Source organism: Lolium perenne, chromosome 3, assembly GCF_019359855.2.
Source record: "Lolium perenne isolate Kyuss_39 chromosome 3, Kyuss_2.0, whole genome shotgun sequence".
NCBI classification, from domain to species: Eukaryota; Viridiplantae; Streptophyta; class Magnoliopsida; order Poales; family Poaceae; genus Lolium; species Lolium perenne.
In genome coordinates, this window is record NC_067246.2 from 240,845,049 (window position 1) to 240,867,816 (window position 22,768).

Consider the following 22,768-nt stretch of genomic DNA (forward strand, 5'->3'; position numbering starts at 1 on the left):
AACTAGTTTTGATGCATTATTAGTACTCTAGCAAGTTCCCATAGTAGTTCCCCTTGATTATATGTCACCAAATCAAATTTTATATTGTTTGTTGAAAATTTCAGAAAATGGAGTGGAATAGATATCAACTTAACCAACAAGAATTGGAGGTCCAACAAGTCATGAGAGTGAACCGTGAAGAGGGAGTATACCCCTCTTACTACCCGTCTTGCGGATTTCATGAGAAGCGGGAATATTGGAAGATGTTCGGAGTCTAATTTCTCTCAGGGGCTGAGTGATTTTTTTGAAGGAGAGCCAAGACAATATGCAAAATTAACTATGTCTGTTGTGCAGGACTTTAAGTTCAATTGGTCGCGATCTAACCCCACGGTTCAGTATAAAATTTACAATAAAGCTGTCAACTTGCCATTCAGTGATTTTTGTGCAGCAATTAGAGTACCGCAATGGGGATCATGCGAGAAGATAAGGGGATCGCCGCAAGAACTCTTAAGCCTCTTCAAGATGATTTGCTATGGAAGGAGTTTCTCAGAGGATAGTGGTAAAATCACTAGCATTCAGCTCCCGGCTATCCGCTACTTTGCTTATTTCATTACTAAATGCGTTCTTGCTAGAAAGATTGGTGGTAAACTATCTATCCCGGATTTAGCTTTTCTAGCTGCGGCACTGCAAAGTGGTAGGACTTATAATTTGGGGGCATTGATAGCTTATAGACTCGCTACTAACCGTGAGAAAGGTGGAATTTGTGGAGGTCTCATCGCCTCTCGTTTACTAGCTTTTCATAATGTAGAACCTCATCATTTTGATATTCCATTTTCCATAGAAAAACTTGACATAGCCTCTATGATTAAACATGAATTTGTTTCTGATTCCTCCAACTTGGGTAACCTGTTTTACAAGATGACATTTTATAAGAAAGTCTGGAGAATAACTAAGAAAACTGAGAAACTTGTAAGATTGCCTGCGCCTGTTCTGTCTAACTTTGATTCCAGGGAAGATTGGTCGGTCACAGAAGGTGCACTGGATGCACACATAGAGGGAGGAGGCCATCATGCAAGAGACGACACGGAGGTCGAGGAGCACCTCGACTCATCATCCGATGCAGCAAGTTCCTCGCATCAACATGTTGGACATGTGGAGCCTCCACGCTTTTCTTCTGCACAGGAACTTTACTATGACTACGCCATGAATTATCCACCGGCGAGGAACAGCGATCCTCGTTGGGGTTGAACTCCACTTAGGCCAAAAGTCTAAGCTTGGGGGGAGGTATACCAGCATCACTCATTCTTTGCATATTATGATTGCTGGATACTTGTATATACTTGTTTTGTTCGTTTTAGTGGTTTTCTAATGAGAGAAAGATGATATTTGGGGAAGTGCTGCCTGAAAACAGATTCTGGACTATTACCGTAAAAATTCTCAAAAATAGCCAGAACAGTATTTTGCGAAGCCAATTTTTGTGCATGTTCCCCAGGTTGTTATCTAACTTTCATTAGTTGAACACTTTTCGATTTGAGCAGTGGAAGAATTTATTAAAAATCGGGTACTGTACTGCTGTCAAGTTTGACGAATTTCTGCTGCTTTGTGTTTATGTGAGTTTTCTAGTTTGCCATTTCTTGTTTTTGCTTTGTTTCCTTCCCAAAACACAAAAAGACCAAAAATATTTCTGTTATCTCTCTTCACCATTTGTTTGCTTTGGTTTCTTGCATTTGTTTCGCTTTATTTGCTATTGCTAGTTTGCTATAAGAAAACCCAAAAAGATTTTGCTTTGTTTGCTTGTTTCCTTTTGTTCTTGTTTCTAATTCGAAAAAACCAAAAATATTTGCTGTTCTTCTTTGGTTTGTAAAGTTCATTATGAGTTCAATGGTCTTCGGTGGCTGGAGCGTGGTTTTCATTTCATATTATCCAAGCTGCACAAGTGAAAGGCAATAATGACGATCTACGACAATTGGATTGTGGTGAGAGGCTGGTATGAACTCTATTTGTTTTCATTTTTGTACATATACTCATCCATGTGAGCATGCTTAGTTGGTTCATGTGAGGTATATGTTATTTGAGAAAGTCTACTAGTTCATGATCTCTCATGTTTAGCTCCAATTTATTAATATGAGTAGCATGTCATGGATGTTTGCTTGCATTGTTTTATTCATAAGTAAATATGGCATTGTGGTATCCTCCTCTGAATAATTCATTTATATCGACTTGGCACATGCTCACGCATGCATATGACTGAACAAAAGTCAATTAAGCCTCAATGATTTACATTGCTTCAGAGTTCTTGTATCCATTTTATGCCTCCGTTAATTTATTTTGCCGCAAGCATGATTATGACAGTTACTGCTCTCTTGATTTGTCGCTCCCTAGTCTTTTGCTAGCCTTCACTTGTACTGAGCGGGAACGCTGCTCGTGCTTCCAAACACCTGAAAACCAAGTTGTTCCAAAGTGTCCACCATAAATACCTATGCATGGCATTTCAAACCATTCCAAGTAAATTCTCATGCGCTACCTTTAAAACCTTCAAAATGCTTCTCAGTTTGTGTTTATGTTTCATAGCTCATGAGGAAGTATGTGGTGTTTAGCTTTCAACCTTGTCATTTACTTTTGACGGACTCTCATATGGACTAGTGGCACACCCGCTTATCCAATAATTTTGCAAAAAGAGCTGGCAATGGGATTCCCAGTCCCAAATTAATTAACTTAAATAGACACTCCTCCATGGTTTGTGATTGTTGGACGGCACCCGAAGGATTCGGTTAGCCATGGCTTGTGTAAGCAAAGGTTGGGGGGAGTGTCATCATCATAATAAAACTAAAATAAAAAGGCACTCCTTCATGGTATGAGATTGTTGGCAGGCACCCGAGGATTCGGTTAGCCATGGTTTGTGTAAGAAAGGTTGGAAGGAGTGCCACATAAACATGCAAATAATTCATGGGAGCCGCTCTTGAGAGTCCGGTTGGCGAGGTAGTTAGTGTACCCATTACCATTCGTTGACAACAACAAACACCTCTCAAAATAATTTTACTCCTGATTTCAAAAATGAAAAAGCTCTAGCGCATGTTAATCCCTGCTTCCCTCTGCGAAGGGTCAATCTTTTACTTTTATGTTGTGTCTCCATTATTTCTTTGAGCACTATTTTGAGAGCACAACTGTCATTCTTAGTATAATATGCTTGTCTCAAAATATAATTGATTGTGGTATAACTTTGATGCTTTTATCTTTGACAATCACTACTTCTAGTCTTTCTATGAACTCCAGAGGTGCCTGGGCATTTATGTTTTGCCGATCAAATACGGGCAAGCGAGATACCACTTTATCATACCCTCTTATGAACATTGCAATCCTGCTTATATACATGATTCATGATGCTTATTATTAATTGTTGGTACCTCTCCATGATTGACATAGCTGTTAGATGATCTTATTTGTATGCATCTTATTATGAACTGCTTAAGTATTAGCCATAGCATGAGAATATATACATCATATGAGCAAATGTGTTCGTGAAAGTTCTTTTATCGCTCAGTTGTTAACTGAATTGCTTGAGGACAAGCAATAAGCTAAGTTTGGGGGGAGTTGATACGTCCAAAACGTATCTACTTTCCCGAACACTTTTGCTATTGTTTTGCCTCTAATTTGTGTATTTTGGATGCAACTAACACGGACTAACGCTGTTTTCAGCAGAACTGCTCTGGTGTCTCGTTTTTGTGCAGAAATCCAACTTTCGGGAAAATCCTCGGAATTTATGCAGAAGGCCCTATTTTCCCGAATGCGACGGAGCGAAGGACAAGTAAGGTGGAGGCCCGAGGGCCCCACACCATAAGGCGGCGCGGCCTAGGGGGGGCCCGCGCGGCCCTATGGTGTGGCCCCCTCGGCCGGCCTCCGACGCCCTCCTTCGGACTATATAATGCCTTCGACCTAAAAACGCACGGGGAGAAGTCGAAGTCGCCAGAAAGCCTCCAGAACGCCGCCACATCGCGAAACTCCGTCGCGGGAGCCAGAAGTCTCCGTTCTGGCACTCCGCCGGGACGGGGAAAAGGAGGAGATCATCGCCATCATCACCGCCAACGCCTCTCCATCAACCAGCCATGCTTCCCCCATCTATGTGTGAGTAATTCCCCCGCTGTAGGCCGAAGGGGATGGTAGGGATTGGATGAGATTGGTCATGTAATAGCATAAGATTGTTAGGGCATAGTGCCTAGTGTCCGTAATTGGTACTTTGATGATATTGTTGCAACTTGTTATGCTTAATGCTTGTCACTAGGGCCCGAGTGCCATGATCTCAGATCTGAACATGTTATTGTTTCATCATGATATTCATTGTTTATTGATCTTACCTGCAAGTTGTATACACATGTCGCTGTCCGGAACCGATGGCCCCGAAGTGACAGAAATCGGGACAACCGGAGGGAATGGTAGTGATGTGAGGATCACATGTGTTCACGGAGTGTTAATGCTTTGCTCCGGTACTCTATTAAAAGGAGTACCTTAATATCCAGTAGTTTCCCTTGAGGCCCGGCTGCCACCGGCTGGTAGGACAAAAGATGTTGTGCAAGTTTCTCATTGCGAGCACGTACGACTATAATTGGAACACATGCCTATTGATTGCTTTGTACTTGGACACCGTTTTATTATCATCTGCAAATGCCCTGCTATGATTGTTACATGAGTTTCTCTCATCCATGCAACGCCCGTCATTCGTCCCCGTGCCTACAGTATTTTAATCCTGCTGTTTACTAAAATCACTACTGCTGTCTTTGTTACTCTGCTGCTGTTATTTCACTATCACATCGCTATAAAACTGTTACATTATCGATAAACTCTTGCGAGCAAGTCTGTTTCAGTGCACTGAATTGACAACTCCGCTGTTAAGGCTTCCAAGTGTTCTTTGTCTCCCCTTGTGTCGAATCAATAAATTGGGTTATACTACCCTCGAAGACTGCTGCGATCCCCTATACTTGTGGGTTATCAGGGAGATGTGAAACTTCCCAAAACAAAGAACCGATAAAACCTCTAAATTCGAAAGCGCAATAGAAAATCCATGCAAATTCCGTTTTTGATGAACTTGAGCTTATTGGAAAGCTGGCAACAACCACAGGAACCTCACACATAGAAACATCAAGAAGCAACAAGAATAAGGGGATGCAAAGGATTGAGCTCTTAAGACGATGTGATCAAGTTACCAAACTGAAGCCTCTTTTGATACTCCGGCTATCTATCCTGTAACCCGGTCTCCCAACAACCACCTTGATACTGGTAAAAGTAGAACCTAGAAAAGCCATAACTTTTCCTTGTGCATGTCACTTGATTTTGATGACAACACTTTAAGCTTCATTCAAGCTAGAATGTTTCATTTGATCATTGTTGCTTCGTGAAAACTCATAATTTGCTCCCCCATACACCATAGTGAGATAGCTTCATTAAGGCACATCCTCACATGTCCATTATCACCAAATAGACGGCAAGCTTTGAGCATATGATCCTTTCCAAATGCTTATCTTGAACTTGTCTTTCTCAACCTTGATGATGATCATCACTTGATACCATCCTCTCACTGACTATATGAAATCTTTACTTTTGATGCATGCCCATGAAAAAATGTAATGTGTTAGTTCATGAAGCATAATTGGCAAAACTTGACATACCAAAAAATCCCATGCATGTAGTACATTCTTTATGTTTTTCATGTGTTGACCAACTTGAACCCAATATTTGCTCTTTGTCTTCATCAACCTTTATCTCCTCATGCTTTATCATAACTAGCAAAAGTGCCCGTGCGTTGCACCGGGAGAGAGAAATATGTACCATGTAGGCATTAAAACTACTCGGCACAATGCATATTTTATCCCTTTTTGTCTCATTCAGTGCTTGCATTTCAAAGCATTTTTCTCTCTCAAGCTTTTAATGTTTGTCTTTTGCATTTGACCATCCAATTTCTTCCACAAATACAATTCAAAAGCTACACCACCATGTCATTGACTCGTTATTTGATTTTCATACGAAGCCATATTCATGGAGAACAACCACATCGATTGGTATACACGAAATTCATGAACAAATCAAGATCCCAAATTCATGAACAAATCAAAATGACGACAGAGATCTATCTATCTTATTGTGCCATCTTCAGTCTTCAGCGAAACTATGCACTTAAATTACAAAATAGATCAAAACTGGAAACTGAAAAATAGAGGTAGAGATGCATATGAATTGTCAAATACCGATCTCTTATGTCACCACCATATATGCTGTTGACTACATCCAACTCCCCACATCACCTGAAAATCATCCTTTTTTTGCATGTGAATATTTGAGAAGTACTTCAAGTGCACATCAGCACATGGATTTGAAAAAAGTAAAAGAAATAACAATACAACTATATATAATAACAATAGTATTGACCTAATCACCTTGCGAGACAGTCAAAAATCAACATAGTATGTCCAAAAATGAGAAGTAGGGGCAGCACGACAAGAACTGGTCCACCCCCTCGTATGTAGGTTACCTGAAACACCACAATGATCTCCATGGTAGTTCTTGAGAATGGCATGTACAGTGGGGCACGCGAAGATGCAGAGTTAGCCATGCACATTAAGTCAGCTTGGCAAAAGCAAAATTTGAATATTTAGGCTGGCTTTTCTTCACTTATGCAGATTCATGAACACAACTCAACTTAGAACCGAGTCATTAAATGGTCAGCATCTCATGGACGCAAAAGCAATCAGACGCTGTTGACCGAATCTTGAAAGTATAGCTAGCTAGTATAGCGAAATCGTACCACAGCACTGCAGAGGTAGTTCTTGATGTTCTACATGGTGACAGTGACTTTCCAATCAGCGACTAACACGCGGACAGAGATGCCCAAGGCTGAGCGCCTGCTGGCACTTAGTTGCTGATGGGTGAAGACCATGTTCACCTCGAACTCGACCGGGAGACCGCACCCACTCTGAATTGTTTCCGCCGATTGCGCCATACGCCGGGCTGGACGTCAACCGATTTGCGTGGCAGGGCCGACGGCGACATAGCGGCGCTGGCGGAGGTCGCTGAGGCTCAATTATTGATACTGTAAAACTCGATCAGGACCATCCTTCTACTCTAATCGGTATTTGCTTTGATGCTGTAATATCCCAGGTATTGGGGTTACAAAAATAGAGGAAACAGATGTGTGCATTGCATTCATGCATAGAAAATCTGGGGAATTTTCGCGCTTTAAAGTAAAACAGTCACAGTAACTGAAGTTCCACTTGACCTTGGTGGAATTGAAGTAGCTCACCAAGTCAAGCGCTATAAACCTCAATGTGACTTTGTTAAAACCTTGTTTTCGGTAGAGATGATTTGATCTAAGGGGTTAGATCAAATGGAACTAATAATCAACACACCAACACTTTACTCAATGATCAACCACTTGATCTTATTAAAGATCACAACATGATATTCCTTGCCATAACATATGAACATCCATTTAATTGGAAATCAAGTAACAATAACTAGAGAAACTATTCTTCACTTATCTTTTCCATGTCTTAAACTAATCCATGATCCTACCATGAACCTCATGGTATTTATTTTACTTCATTCTTGGAAACATGACAAGGAGATCCACTCTAGAAATACACATTCTTCTCTATTCCAAATAGGTAAGCATCAAACCTAGAGAAGTGAGAGTTCTATGTTACTTATTAGAGGATCAAGGATAAACCTTGAATTAAACCTTGGATATACATCCAAGTATTCAAATCATCATCTTTAAGAGAAACCCTAGGGTATTATTCAAGACCTTTCCTAGAGAGAGAACCCATTTATATTAACCATAGATGTTGGTGACCCATAGTTATCTTTGGAGACTAACCTTAGGTTAGTATTGAAGTCCTTCCCAAGTGAGAGAGCCCATTCATATCAATTCAAGCTTTACCTATTTCAAAATAAAGTACAACCTTTGAACTATAGCATTAGGAGGTAAACCATTTCATCTTGGAGTGATGGGATAACCAAATACCAAGTGAAATAAGACTATATCCATGAATTAGGGAAATAAGGATTGGATTAATCCAACTAAGTTAGACAATTGAATCCTTAGCTTAGCTACCTAAATAAATATTAGGAGTACACCATAAACCCTAGAATAACTATTCCTAGATGAGAGAACTCAAGTTATGGTGTTACACTCATTTAATGAGAGAATTATCTCAGGAAATCTCCTGGGATATAAACTATAGAAGCCACCATAATAGCTCATCCTAGAAAATAAAATAGAAGTGCTATACTGATACGTCTCCGACGTATCGATAATTTCTTATGTTCCATGCCACATTATTGATGTTATCTACATGTTTTATGCACACTTTATGTCATATTCGTGCATTTTCTGGAACTAACCTATTAACAAGATGCCGAAGTGGCAGTTGCTGTTTTCTGCTGTTTTTGGTTTCAGAAATCCTAGTAACGAAATATTCTCGGAATTGGACGAAATCAACGCCCAGGGTCCTATTTTGCCACGAAGCTTCCAGAAGTCCGAAGAGGAGACGAAGAGGGGCCACGAGGGGGCCACACCCTAGGGCGGCGCGGCCCCCCCTTGGCCGCGCGGCCCTGTGGTGTGGGGCCCTCGTGCTGCCTCCTGACCTGCCCTTCCGCCTACTTAAAGCCTCCGTTGCGAAACCCCGATCGAGAGCCACGATACGGAAAACCTTCCAGAGACGCCGCCGCCGATCCCATCTCGGGGGATCCAGGAGATCGCCTCCGGCACCCTGCCGGAGAGGGGATTCATCTCCCGGAGGACTCTACGCCGCCATGGTCGCCTCCGGAGTGATGTGTGAGTAGTCTACCCCTGGACTATGGGTCCATAGCAGTAGCTAGATGGTTGTCTTCTCCCCATTGTGCTATCATTGTCGGATCTTGTGAGCTGCCTAACATGATCAAGATCATCTATCTGTAATTCTATATGTTGCGTTTGTTGGGATCCGATGAATAGAGAATACTTGTTATGTTGATTATCAAAGTTATGTCTATGTGTTGTTTATGATCTTGCATGCTCTCCGTTATTAGTAGATGCTCTGGCCAAGTTGATGCTAGTAACTCCAAGAGGGAGTATTTATGCTCGATAGTGGGTTCATGTCTCCGTGAATCTGGAGGGGTGACAAGAACCTCTAAGGTTATGGATGTGCTGTTGCCACTAGGGATAAAACATTGGTGCTATGTTCAAGGATGTAGTCACTAATTACATTACGCGCAATACTTAATGCAATTGTCTATTGTTAGCAACTTAATACTGGAGGGGGTTCGGATGATAACCTGAAGGTGGACTTTTTAGGCATAGATGCAGTTGGATGGCGGTCTATGTACTTTGTCGTAATGCCCAATTAAATCTCACTATACTCATCATAATATGTATGTGCATGGTCATGCCCTCTTTATTTGTCAATTGCCCAACTGTAATTTGTTCACCCAACATGCTGTTTATCTTATGGGAGAGACACCTCTAGTGAACTGTGGACCCCGGTCCAATTCTCTTTCTTGAAATACAATCATCGCAATACTTGTTCTACTGTTTTCTGCAAACAATCATCTTCCACACAATACGGTTAATCCTTTGTTACAGCAAGCCGGTGAGATTGACAACCTCACTGTTTCGTTGGGGCAAAGTACTTTGGTTGTGTTGTGCAGGTTCCACGTTGGCGCCGGAATCCCTGGTGTTGCGCCGCACTACATCCCACCGCCATCAACCTTCAACGTGCTTCTTGGCTCCTCCTGGTTCGATAAACCTTGGTTTCTTTCTGAGGGAAAACTTGCTGCTGTGCGCATCATACCTTCCTCTTCGGGTTCCCAACGAACGTGTGAGTTACACGCCATCAAGCTCTTTTTCTGGCGCCGTTGCCGGGGAGATCAAGACACGCTGCAAGGGGAGTCTCCACTTCTCAATCTCTTTACTTTGTTTTTGTCTTGCTTAGTTTTATTTACTACTTTGTTTGCTGCACTAAATCAAAACACACAAAAAATTAGTTGCTAGTTTTACTTTATTTGCTATCTTGTTTGCTATATCAAAAACACAAAAAATTAGTCACTTGCATTTACTTTACTTGTTTCATCATGTTTCCTCCTAAGTTTGTTCTTAAAGATGTACCGGTAGGTTGAGGGTCTATCCTTGGGAAAGACAATATAGAAGATTTTTTCACTCATATTAGTACGGTCGAAGATTTTGAAGATAGACACTTGGTAGAACTTGCTCCCACTTATGAAATTGCTGTTGCTTCTTTAGTACACGCGTTAGAAGCTAGATTTGTTAATCTTAATCCTATGATTCAACATATGTTTCTTACACTCAGTGATATGGAAGAAGGAGAAAAGAAAGATTTTGTATTAGAAACCCTTCTTAAAGAATTTGGGGGAATAGCGAGAGAAGCTAGGAAAGTTTTCACTAAATATAATATGCTAGGCTCTCATACCAACTTTGCCAGTACCCTTGAGAAGATGGAAAAGGATAGACAAAAGTACACTAATAAAGTTAATTATGAGGGGGATATTAAAACATCAATACCTTGCAAGCTCTTGGGAATGTGTGAGGCATTAGAAAAGAATTTTGATTGGATTGTTCCTGAAGATTTGTTTGATGAGAGTAGCAAGCCCAAAACTAATGAAAAGGGAGCCTCTGAAACTCACATAGAAAAGATAATATGCATAGTTGAGAAAACTCCACACCCCGCTGAGAATGCACCACCCTTTGATAATACTTGATGCACACTTTCTGCGCCTAGCTGAAAGGCGTTAAAGAAAAGCGCTTATGGGAGACAACCCATGTTTTTACCTACAGTACTTTGTTTTTATTTTGTGTCTTGGAAGTTTTTTACTACTGTAGCAACCTCTCCTTATCTTAGTTTAGTGTTTTATTGTGCCAAGTAAAGTCGTTGATAGAAAAGTTCATACTAGATTTGGATTACTGCCCAGAAACAGATTTCTTTGCTGTCACGAATCTGGGATGTTTTCTCTGTAGGTAACTCAGAAAATTATGCCAATTTACGTGAGTGATCCTCAGATATGTACGCAACTTTCATTCAATTTGAGCATTTTCATTTGAGCAAGTCTGGTGCCTCGATAAAATTCGTCAATACGAACTGTTCTGTTTTGACAGATTCTGCCTTTTATTTCACATTGCCTCTTTTGCTATGTTGGATGAATTTCTTTGATCCATTAATATCCAGTAGCTTTATGCAATGTCCAGAAGTGTTAAGAATGATTGTGTCACCTCTGAACATGTTAATTTTTATTGTCGCTAACCCTCTAATGAGTTGTTCTAAGTTTGGTGTGGAGGAAGTTTTCAAGGATCAAGAGAGGAGTATGATGCAACATGATCAAGGAGAGTCAAAGCTCTAAGCTTGGGGATGCCCCGGTGGTTCACCCCTGCATATATTAAGAAGACTCAAGCGTCTAAGCTTGGGGATGCCCAAGGCATCCCCTTCTTCATCGACAACATTATCAGGTTCCTCCCCTGAAACTATATTTTTATTCCATCACATCTTATGTGCTTTTCTTGGAGCGTCGGTTTGTTTTTGTTTTTTGTTTTGTTTGAATAAAATGGATCCTAGCATTCACTTTATGGGAGAGAGACACGCTCCGCTGTAGCATATGGACAAGTATGTCCTTAGTTTCTACTCATAGTATTCATGGCGAAGTTTCTCCTTCGTTAAATTGTTATATGGTTGGAATTGGAAAATGATACATGTAGTAATTGCTATAAATGTCTTGGGTAATGTGATACTTGGCGATTGTTGTGCTCATGATTAAGCTCTTGCATCATATGCTTTGCACCCATTAATGAAGAAATACATAGAGCATGCTAAAATTTGGTTTGCATATTTGGTTTCTCTAAGGTCTAGATAATTTCTAGTATTGAGTTTGAACAACAAGGAAGGCGGTGTAGAGTCTTATAATGTTTTCAATATGTCTTTTATGTGAGTTTTGCTGCACCGGTTCATCCTTGTGTTTGTTTCAAATAAGCCTTGCTAGCCTAAACCTTGTATCGAGAGGGAATACTTCTCATGCATCCAAAATACTTGAGCCAACCACTATGCCATTTGTGTCCACCATACCTACCTACTACATGGTATTTTCCGCCATTCCAAAGTAAATTGCTTGAGTGCTACCTTTAAAATTCCATCATTCACCTTTGCAATATATAGCTCATGGGACAAATAGCTTAAAAACTATTGTGGTATTGAATATGTAATTATGCACTTTATCTCTTATTAAGTTGCTTGTTGTGCGATAACCATGTTTACTGGGGACGCCATCAACTACTCTTTGTTGAATTTCATGTGAGTTGCTATGCATGTTCGTCTTGTCTGAAGTAAGAGCGATCTACCACCTTATGGTTAAGCATGCATATTGTTAGAGAAGAACATTGGGCCGCTAACTAAAGCCATGATCCATGGTGGAAGTTTCAGTTTTGGACAATATCCTCAATCTCATATGAGAAAATTATTAATTGTTGTTACATGCTTATGCATAAAAGAGGAGTCCATTATCTGTTGTCTATGTTGCCCGGTATGGATGTCTAAGTTGAGAATAATCAATAGCGAGAAATCCAATGCGAGCTTTCTCCTTAGACCTTTGTACAGGCGGCATAGAGGTACCCCTTTGTGACACTTGGTTAAAACATGTGCATTGTGATGATCCGGTAGTCCAAGCTAATTAGGACAAGGTGCGGGCACTATTAGTATACTATGCATGAGGCTTGCAACTTGTAAGATATAATTTACATGATACATATGCTTTATTACTACCGTTGACAAAATTGTTTCATGTTTTCAAAATCAAAGCTCTAGCACAAATATAGCAATCGATGCTTTTCCTCTATGGAGGACAATTCTTTTACTTTCAATGTTGAGTCAGTTCACCTATTTCTCTCCACCTCAAGAAGCAAACACTTGTGTGAACTGTGCATTGATTCCTACATACTTGCTTATTGCACTTATTATATTACTCTATGTTGACAATATCCATGAGATATACATGTTATGAGTTGAAAGCAACCGCTGAAACTTAATCTTCCTTTGTGTTGCTTCAATGCTTTTAGTATGAATTATTGCTTTATGAGTTAACTCTTATGCAAGACTTATTGATGCTTGTCTTGAAGTGCTATTCATGAAAAGTCTTTGCTTTATGATTCACTTGTTTACTCATGTCATATACATTGTTTTGATCGCTGCATTCACTACATATGCTTTACAAATAGTATGATCAAGGTTATGATGGCATGTCACTCCAGAAATTATACGTGTTTATCGTTTTACCGCTCGGGACGAAAGCGTAACTAAGCTTGGGGATGCTGATACGTCTCCGATGTATCGATAATTTCTTATGTTCCATGCCACATTATTGATGTTATCTACATGTTTTATGCACACTTTATGTCATATTCGTGCATTTTCTGGAACTAACCTATTAACAAGATGCCGAAGTGCCGATTCTTTGTTTTCTGCTGTTTTTGGTTTCAGAAATCCTAGTAACGAAATATTCTCGGAATTGGACGAAATCAACGCCCAGGGTCCTATTTTGCCACGAAGCTTCCAGAAGTCCGAAGAGGAGACGAAGAGGGGCCACGAGGGGGCCACACCTCGAGGAAGTAAGAATTGGACTATAACTTGAGAAAGCGAGTAATATCTACTCAAAAGTACGGAATCTCAAGTAACTCATGGATAAAGAAGTTGAATTAAGGCGATATCACAGACCTAATAAAGCTCAAATAGGCCAAAGACCGAAGGAGATTGACTATACCAAAACTTAAGTCCATTGGAATGATTCCTTTCATGGAACCTAAAGAAACCAAAATAGTTGTAGGTATCAACTATAAACCATGATTGGATGGACTAAATGAGTCTAATCCATTCTTAAGGAAATAAACCATCATGACCCTTTCCATGGTCAGTACCTTACTTGTACAATTATTGCAGTTTTGGTAGTAAGGGAAAACAAAGACCTATTTACCAATTAGGAATATGTTATCAAATTAGTCTTCAGTTGAGACTAGCAGCATCAGAAAAATTCCCATCATAGAATGTTCAAGGTGAAAGGAAACAAGCTTATAGAGTTGAAAGAAATCAAATAATTAAAGTTAGAAGCCATGGCTCAGAGACAGGTATTATTAGATTCCAGAGAAAAATCATAGAACTAGAGTAAGAAACTAATGTTCAGAGAGAAACCCTAATGGATTCCAGGAAGAATCTGGACAAGGGATATATTTAATTATATCCAGTAAGATCAATACGGAGTTCGAGAAAAGTCGTAGTTTGCACAAGACAGATCCACATTACGGAAACGTGAGAGAGATCAAACTTCGAGGACGAAGTTTAGTTTAAGGGGTAGAGACTGTAATATCCCAGGTATTGGGGTTACAAAAATAGAGGAAACCGAGGTGTGCATTGCATTCATGCATAGAAAATCTGGGGAATTTTCGCGCTTTAAAGTAAAACAGTCACAGTAACTGAAGTTTCACTTGACCTTGGTGGAATTGAAGTAGCTCATCAAGTCAAGCGCTATAAACCTCAATGTGACTTTGTTAAAACCTTGTTTTGGGTAGAGATGATTTGATCTAAGGGGTTAGATCAAATGGAACTAATAATCAACACACCAACACTTTACTCAATGATCAACCACTTGATCTTATTAAAGATCACAACATGATATTCCTTGACATAACATATGAACATCCATTTAATTGGAAATCAAGTAACAATAACTAGAGAAACTATTCTTCACTTATCTTTTCCATGTCTTAAACTAATCCATGATCCTACCATGAACCTCATGGTATTTATTTTACTTCATTCTTGGAAACATGACAAGGAGATCCACTCTAGAAATACACATTCTTCTCTATTCCAAATAGTTAAGCATCAAACCTAGAGAAGTGAGAGTTCTATGTTACTTATTAGAGGATCAAGGATAAACCTTGAATTAAACCTTGGATATACATCCAAGTATTCAAATCATCATCTTTAAGAGAAACCCTAGGGTATTATTCAAGACCTTTCCTAGAGAGAGAACCCATTTATATTAACCATAGATGTTGGTGACCCATAGTTATCTTTGGAGACTAACCTTAGGTTAGTATTGAAGTCCTTCCCAAGTGAGAGAGCCCATTCATATCAATTCAAGCTTTACCTATTTCAAAATAAAGGACAACCTTTGAACTATAGCATTAGGAGGTAAACCATTTCATCTTGGAGTGATGGGATAACCAAATACCAAGTGAAATAAGACTATATCCATGAATTAGGGAAATAAGGATTGGATTAATCCAACTAAGTTAGACAATTGAATCCTTAGCTTAGCTACCTAAATAAATATTAGGAGTACACCATAAACCCTAGAATAACTATTCCTAGATGAGAGAACTCAAGTTATGGTGTTACACTCAAGTTAATGAGGCAACACTTGGACTTGGGAAAGAGAACTATCCATATACCCAGATGATTATATCATCATTCCCTGGAAAGAACCCTAAGAATTATCTCAGGCAATCTCCTGGGATATAAACTATAGAAGCCACCATAATAGCTCATCCTAGAAAATAAAATAGAAGTGCTATACCTTAGTTCATCAAGACAATGCTTGATCATGGAAGTGAGAAACCCATTTAATGAGAGATCCCTTAGGAAGCCAAACCTTGATCATGATATATTGAGTGATGATCATAAACCCTAAGAACTGGAGGTAGAGGTATTAAGAGCAAGTTGATCATGTCTAATCCATGATCATACACTTGAGGTATGTGAGAAGAAGTTGAATCCTAATAGGATAAGTAGATATCCTTCACCACATGAAATCATAGGGTGGTAACTAGTAATCAACCATAGAATTATATCCCAACCTAAACTAGTGAACCACTTGGTGATATTAAGTAGAAACCTACCACATTTACATTCCACATATTCTTCACTTAAGAACCACAAGAAAACCTTAGAGTTAAACTCTATACTTTACTTGGTAAGAAACCATACCCCCATAAGACCAAAGTTAACTATAAAAAAGAACCATATCTACTTTAGTTACTTTAACAGTGTATTAAGGATAACCATAGTGGAATCAAATAAAAATAATTCTCAATATCTTAGTAACTAAAGAAGAACATAAAATGTTAATTAAGCCACCAGCTTATCAGGGTTAGGGGAGATTAAACCCTAGCAAATGCAAAATGATATCACCTCAACTCTACAAATTAGAAGTATATCTCAACCCTAGTTATGCATCACTATGGTAATCATAAGATAAACCTAGGTCATAATTGAGATCCCAAACCATATGCCATTAGGTAAATAACATTATAACCCTAGTACTACCTTTGGGGAGATGGTTATAATAAAAACTACAAGACCTTAACAAGCAAGTGCTCACATAAAATTATATGCATAGAGTTAAATCCTCAGTTATGAGATCAAACCCAACTAATAACTTCTAGCACACTCATAGTAGAAATACCCAACTCTAATAATATCAAATAGATATAATTCACAAGAAAACCAAAATGAGAGTATCAATTCATGTCTATTTAACATTTTGAATAAAAATCACAAGTGTGCAATAGAATCTCATATAAAATGCTTGTTCAAGTAGAACAATAACATAATAGTCAGTATATTAAATCTTGATAAAATTAACAATTGAGAAACCTGCAAAAATAACAGAATTCAATTATGGAATTCAAATAGAAACCAAAAACAGAATTGTAAACCAGAAAATAAAACAGAAATAGAAAACAAAACAGTAAATAAATAAAAGAGGAGAAAGGGCATACCTGGACCTTATCTGGTCGTGTCAACCCACCAGCAGCCCAGCAGCACGGCCCAAACCGCAGCCCAGCTAGCCCAGCTTACCCCTTCGTTGGATAAGGGCGAGGACGAGGTCGCCACCTTCGTCTTCGTCTCTGCACGCGCGGGAGAGCGCCAGCACGACGGCGAGCTCCACGTCCCGCAGTCGCCGCCGCCTCTGTTGACTGCCAGCACACGCCGGAGAGGCTATAAAAGACGCGGGTGCCCATCATTTCTTCCTCCTCTGCCTAATTTTCCTCCCAGCCGAAACCCTAGCTAGCTCGGCCATCATCCTCGCCGCCAGTAGGGACCTTCCCAAGCCCCGCCGTGGCTACAAGCTTCATCGCCGTCGTCGACTTGTTACCCCTGCACAAAGAATCGAACCAAGAAGCCTCCAGTCGCCGATGGGAGCTCGTTCCCTTTCGCCGGTCACTGCCAGAAATCCGACGATTGCCGTCGATTAGGACCACCTCCGGCCACGCCGTCTAGCTCAACACAACCACGGTGAGCTCACGCACCTCCCGGACTCCCTATTGCTTCCTAATTCGCATCGTAGCATCGCCGCGCCATGTGACCGTGTCCACCGCCGCGGTACCTCGCCGCCGGGCACGCTCCGGTGACCAAACCGGAGCGGCGCCACCACCTTGAGGTTCACCTCGACGTCCTCGTTCCAACGCAACCCCGCGCAGCCCCGCGAAAACACTCTAGCGCCGGCGCCGTCGATCACTGGCCGCCGGCAGAGCCCATGGTTGCCACATCGGCACCATGTGGCAGCTGACGTGGCTCCGGCCCACAGGTCAGTGTCTGCGTGGGTAGAAGGCCGGGTAGCTTTAGCTATTTGCTTATATTTCAAATTTTAGTAATTGCTGAAACTTTACATAAATGTATAAAATTCATATTAAGTCAGAAAAATATAAATGATATCTTAAAATTCTTATAAAGGAAAAGTCTACCCAATAAAAATATAATATGAAATTTTTATTTTTAATAAAAATTTAATTATTTAATACTTATTTTTTAAGCCTTTAATTTTAATTCTAAATTCAGTTAAAATTCAATAATTAGGAAAAAAGTATAAAATAAATAAAAACCAGAAAATAAATAAGGAAAACATTAAAATTAGTTTTCCTTTTCTATTAACTTATTAAATCCTTATTCGGAGGATTTAAAACCATGATTAATAAATACCTTAATTATTAATTATTTAAAAACAATAAAATATCAAATCTAATATTATTTTTTATTTCAAACTTATTAATAACTTCAACTTTATCAATGAAGTTATTAATCCAATAATTATAGGGTAATTAGCAAACCCTAATTCCATATGGAATAATATTACAACCCTATCATTTCATGTGGAACCCTAAAACCCTAATTCAACTATGCACCAAACCCTAGTTCCAATAATCAATATGAAACCTAAATTGCTTCTAACCTAAACCCTAGGTTAGAACATGTGATCATGATACTTTATTTCAAATCATAGAGCCATCATTAGCAGCTGAAAGACATACCTATGTCTACATAAAATGTAGAACCCTATCACCAGCAATTTAGTATTCCCTGTATGCATATCTCTAAACCTAGTTGATCAAGTAGGATCAACCAAATTTAAAACCTAGCTTCTACTGTCAAGACCATCATCCTTATTCATCCATGCTTAGCATCACACCATTGTGATGAACCCCAAATAGCAACCATGCTTATTATCTTGCATTACCTAACCATACTCCACTAAACCCTATTAGTGTAAGATAATTATTTATCATCCTACTTAGGAGTCAACTACTTCTTACTTAGTAAATCCAATAGCAAAACCTAGACAACCTTAAACCTAATTGAGATACTTCTTATTATATAAGAAGTATGTTCTTCAAAAGTTATTCTTTTGAAGAAAATAAGGAATCATCATCAATCCTACCTAATAGGACCTATCGCCAATAACCAGTTATCACCAGCAAGGTATACCAACCTTGATAGCAACTGTTTATAATAAATTGCACAAGATGCTCAGGCTTAACTCAACCCTACAAGTTCTAGTTATTGATGAATCCAACTATGTTGTGATCCATCTAAATCTTACTCCAGAAAATTAGTTGAAACCATAGTAAACCATAGAACTCCACAACCTTAATTATCATACTTGTTCTTTATTAAAGAACATGTTCTTCAAAAGTTATTCTTTTGAAGTATATGATAATTAACCATGCCATGTAATGCTAAAACCAACCACTATTCATTACATGTTAGGATTATACCAAAAGTTATAGTTGTGTGCTATTATTATTATTGTGATGATATATTGCAGCACCTGTTTATGATACTATGTAACCACGCCTTAATAAGAACCTTGTTTGTAAATCACTCTAAAAGTGCAACACACCCTGAATCAATCATTACAACTCACTGATCCTAAATTATCGGGGTTAGATCACGCTTAGAGCGATTGCATCTCATTCTTATGCATTATTGCATCCTTGCCAATCTTTTAAACATCGTCCTTACCGGACGATGATGCTATTTCAGAATTTGGAGTTATTACGCATCGAAGACCTTGCCTGCATAATCTTGCAGTCAAGAAAGGCAAGTTCATCACTTGCTCATGTCATTTGAGTATTTCTATCAAATTACTTGCAAAATACTATGGTTATCACTATTGCATAAAAAGCAAAACCACTATTTTCATAACTATGAATATGACTATGTGGTTGGCAATGGAACCATGGATTGTGTTGATATGGTGGAGGTTCCATTGCACGGGTTTATATCCATCTAGGATTAAACAACAAATGTCGCCAGTGATTCTTGTGCCGTAATACCCTTGTTAACCATAAGATCCGGAGTGGGACGGAGTAGTCAAAAGTGTTTCCACCTCTCGTTCATCAACGGATGCGCTTACCGTAGCAGTTGTATCTGGCGGAACAACCGGAGGGTGGGGATCCCATTCTAATTCCCCACGGTAAAGCATTGCTTGCCGTAGAAGTTGTGTCTTGCGGAACAACCGGAGGGTGGGGATCCCATTCTAATTCCCCACGGTAATGCGGTCTATGATGGGTTGCAGCTACCGGCGTAGGAGTGTATGGTAGAGCCCAGCACTGTAGTCGTGATCGGGGTTCACCCTGAAATTACGGGAATAATGGGACCGGCGTGGACCCAGGGTCGGGGCATGCAACAACGGGTGGGTGTTCGAGGTAGAGGAGGAACATGATTGGCTAGACCTTATACCGGGCCTCACACCAAAGGAAGTGTGGACGGGTAACGTGCTCGGTTGGCAACAAGGTTAAGATCTCTTATGGGTAAAGCAACACACCTCTGCAGAGTGTAAAGAACCGTGACCTGTCACTCCCTGTTCCGGGATATGGAACTGCGAACGCGGCCGGAAAGGAGCTCCATGAAGTTCTAGTAAACCGGTGAAGGCTGACGGACATAGTTCTTCTGAATAAAAGCAACCTTTGAAGAAATGATTATGAAAACCTGCATTGGTATTAGACTTTCTGGTCTAATGCTGTAGCTAGTGCATTAAACACCTCTTTCCCATAATGAACTTGTTGAGTACGCTCGTACTCATCCCACTCTTAAATCCCCTGCTTAGATATGGAGGCATCGAAGGAGGATCTACAGTGCAACTCGAAGGCCGAGGAGTCAACAACTACTTCAAGAGACAGGACCCTGTCAGAGGAATCAGATACCACATCCAACAAGGAGAAAACCTAGTTTAGCCATAGAAGGGAACTAGTTTCCTAAACCTAGCTCCTACTTAGCTAGAATCTATCCATAGCCTCTATAGCTAGTTAAATACTCTACAAATGGAGTTCGTGATAAGATTAGACTACGAGTCGTTCTTCTGGAGTTTATTTGCAGTTTTACCTCATTGTAAAGTAGGAGGCTATGATGATCTTATGTAACAGAGTCAATGATGTAATTCTATAGACATGCCTTGGACCCGCATATGTTTCTGTTGTACCACTCTGAGCGATATAATACTAGTGGAACGGTGTTTCATTGGTGTTATATCAGACTTGCACACTACACCATGCAGTGGTATGCTGGGTCACCACAGATGCCCCGAAAACCACATGGTAATTAAGGATACGTCATCCAGCACGACTTGCCGGAGGGCCTCCGTGTGCAAAGTCAAACGGATCGATCATATTGCTTTCTTTGCACCTCCGTGTTGGAGACTGGTTATGTCCTCGCGATGGAATCACTCGTTAGGCCGAGGCCTTATTCACCTGAGCGATCAATCAGCGGAGTGACGAATCGACGAACGGACGGTTTATACTTTCATCATAAACCGGCGGCGTTGAGGACCTCTAGTAAACCGACGAAACGACGTAAACCGGCGGCGGCCTATCGATTCATCTCCCCATACTCGGCTCCAAGTGCGGCTCGACCACGAGTTGACGACCGGATGCTCGACCACGAGTCAATGGACAGATATCGACCATGGTTGCGCTCGACCACATCCGGCGCACACCCGATCTCCGCCACCGTGCGCGTGGCGCGCGGGGTCCTGACCAGAATCGTGTGAGGATGGGGGCATGCAGTGTACCGGCCGCCGGCGTGTCAGGATGATCGGTGGTGACGAGCATGGCTTGCAGCCGCTGAGCGCGTTCAGGATCGGGCTATCCTCGGTGTGGTTGGATTAGTCTTCTCGATCTCACGAGTCATATATATAGGAACCAAGCGAGGTCAGATAGGGAACTTGCCTGCTACGAAATCCTAAACCGGATTGAGCAGAGGTTAATTTTTTTTCCTTCCAACAACTAACACCGGTTGAGTTGTACTCGGTTCCAGGTCACGTCATTGAGTTGTACTCGGTTCTAGGCTGATTGGTTTCCTTCATGAGCGTTGATGATGCGTGCTGGTGGCGCAGGCCCAGCAGCTGGAGCACGGGCTGCGGCCCAGGCCCAGTGCGCACATGGCCCATGTGAGAGGTGAGAAAACGATGGTTACGTATCAGGGTTGGACAGAAGCCTGCGAACCGTTTTTAACGTAACCTGAAATAAAAAGTGTTGGACCTTGACAAAAACGTTTCAACTTACGGGTGGCAGAGAGGGTAATATGTTGTTTGGTGGGAGGGTAATTCCGTCCAAAAAAGTGTTGGACCAAGGAAACAATCCTCCCTTTATTATTACTAGAAATTTGCCCGTACGTTACTACGGATTCTCGGACTAATTCTTCAGATGCACGTGCCGCGAGATTTTTTCGAGCCCCGAGGTGTCGGTGGTATGGCTCCACCCCCTATGAGTCCCAACAACATTGCGCCGCCTTTTCTTCCCTTTCCTTGAATTCCCCTACGCCCGTCTTGCTTGAATCCCAGGATGCCTATGTCGGAACCCGTCGACATCAGAACGCCCTGTCCCGGCTCACGATATCGGCTGCTTGCACCACGTGTCACCCTTGATTGAGATTCGGTGGCTTTGACCCCGCGTTGCCTGGATTGGAGCGTCCCATAAACTGAATAATTTGGTAGTAGCTCTGGACATCGCGAGTTCAGGAGAGTGACTTCAAGTACAAGCGAGTTGCTGGCTTTCCTCCCTTGCGTCTTTTTTATATAGCAGTAACTCACTCACTTTCCTTGAATATTTGTTTACCAAACTAAAATCAAATCTGCTCTAAGTTGTGCAGATACCATGGTAGTGTACGATTATTATGTAGACATTTACCTCACTGATCCTGAAGTGCAAAAAGTCCTCAACTTATGCTTGCCTTTCTTATCCATTCCGCCAAATGCTAGAACGACGAATTGGCCAGGCTGCATGTAAAGCTGCTTAATTCTGGGCAAGCAAAATAGTTTTACGAGCAAACAGTCTGTTACCAGTGCCCTCAACTGATCTCATCTTAGGTTTTTCTGGCGCGATGTTTCGGAATTCGTAATTATATGAAGAGGTAAGACGACCCTGTATCTCCATCAGCCTTGCGGGGCGTGCTCGTCCTGCGGCAGTCAGACAATGCGTTGGTGATCACCT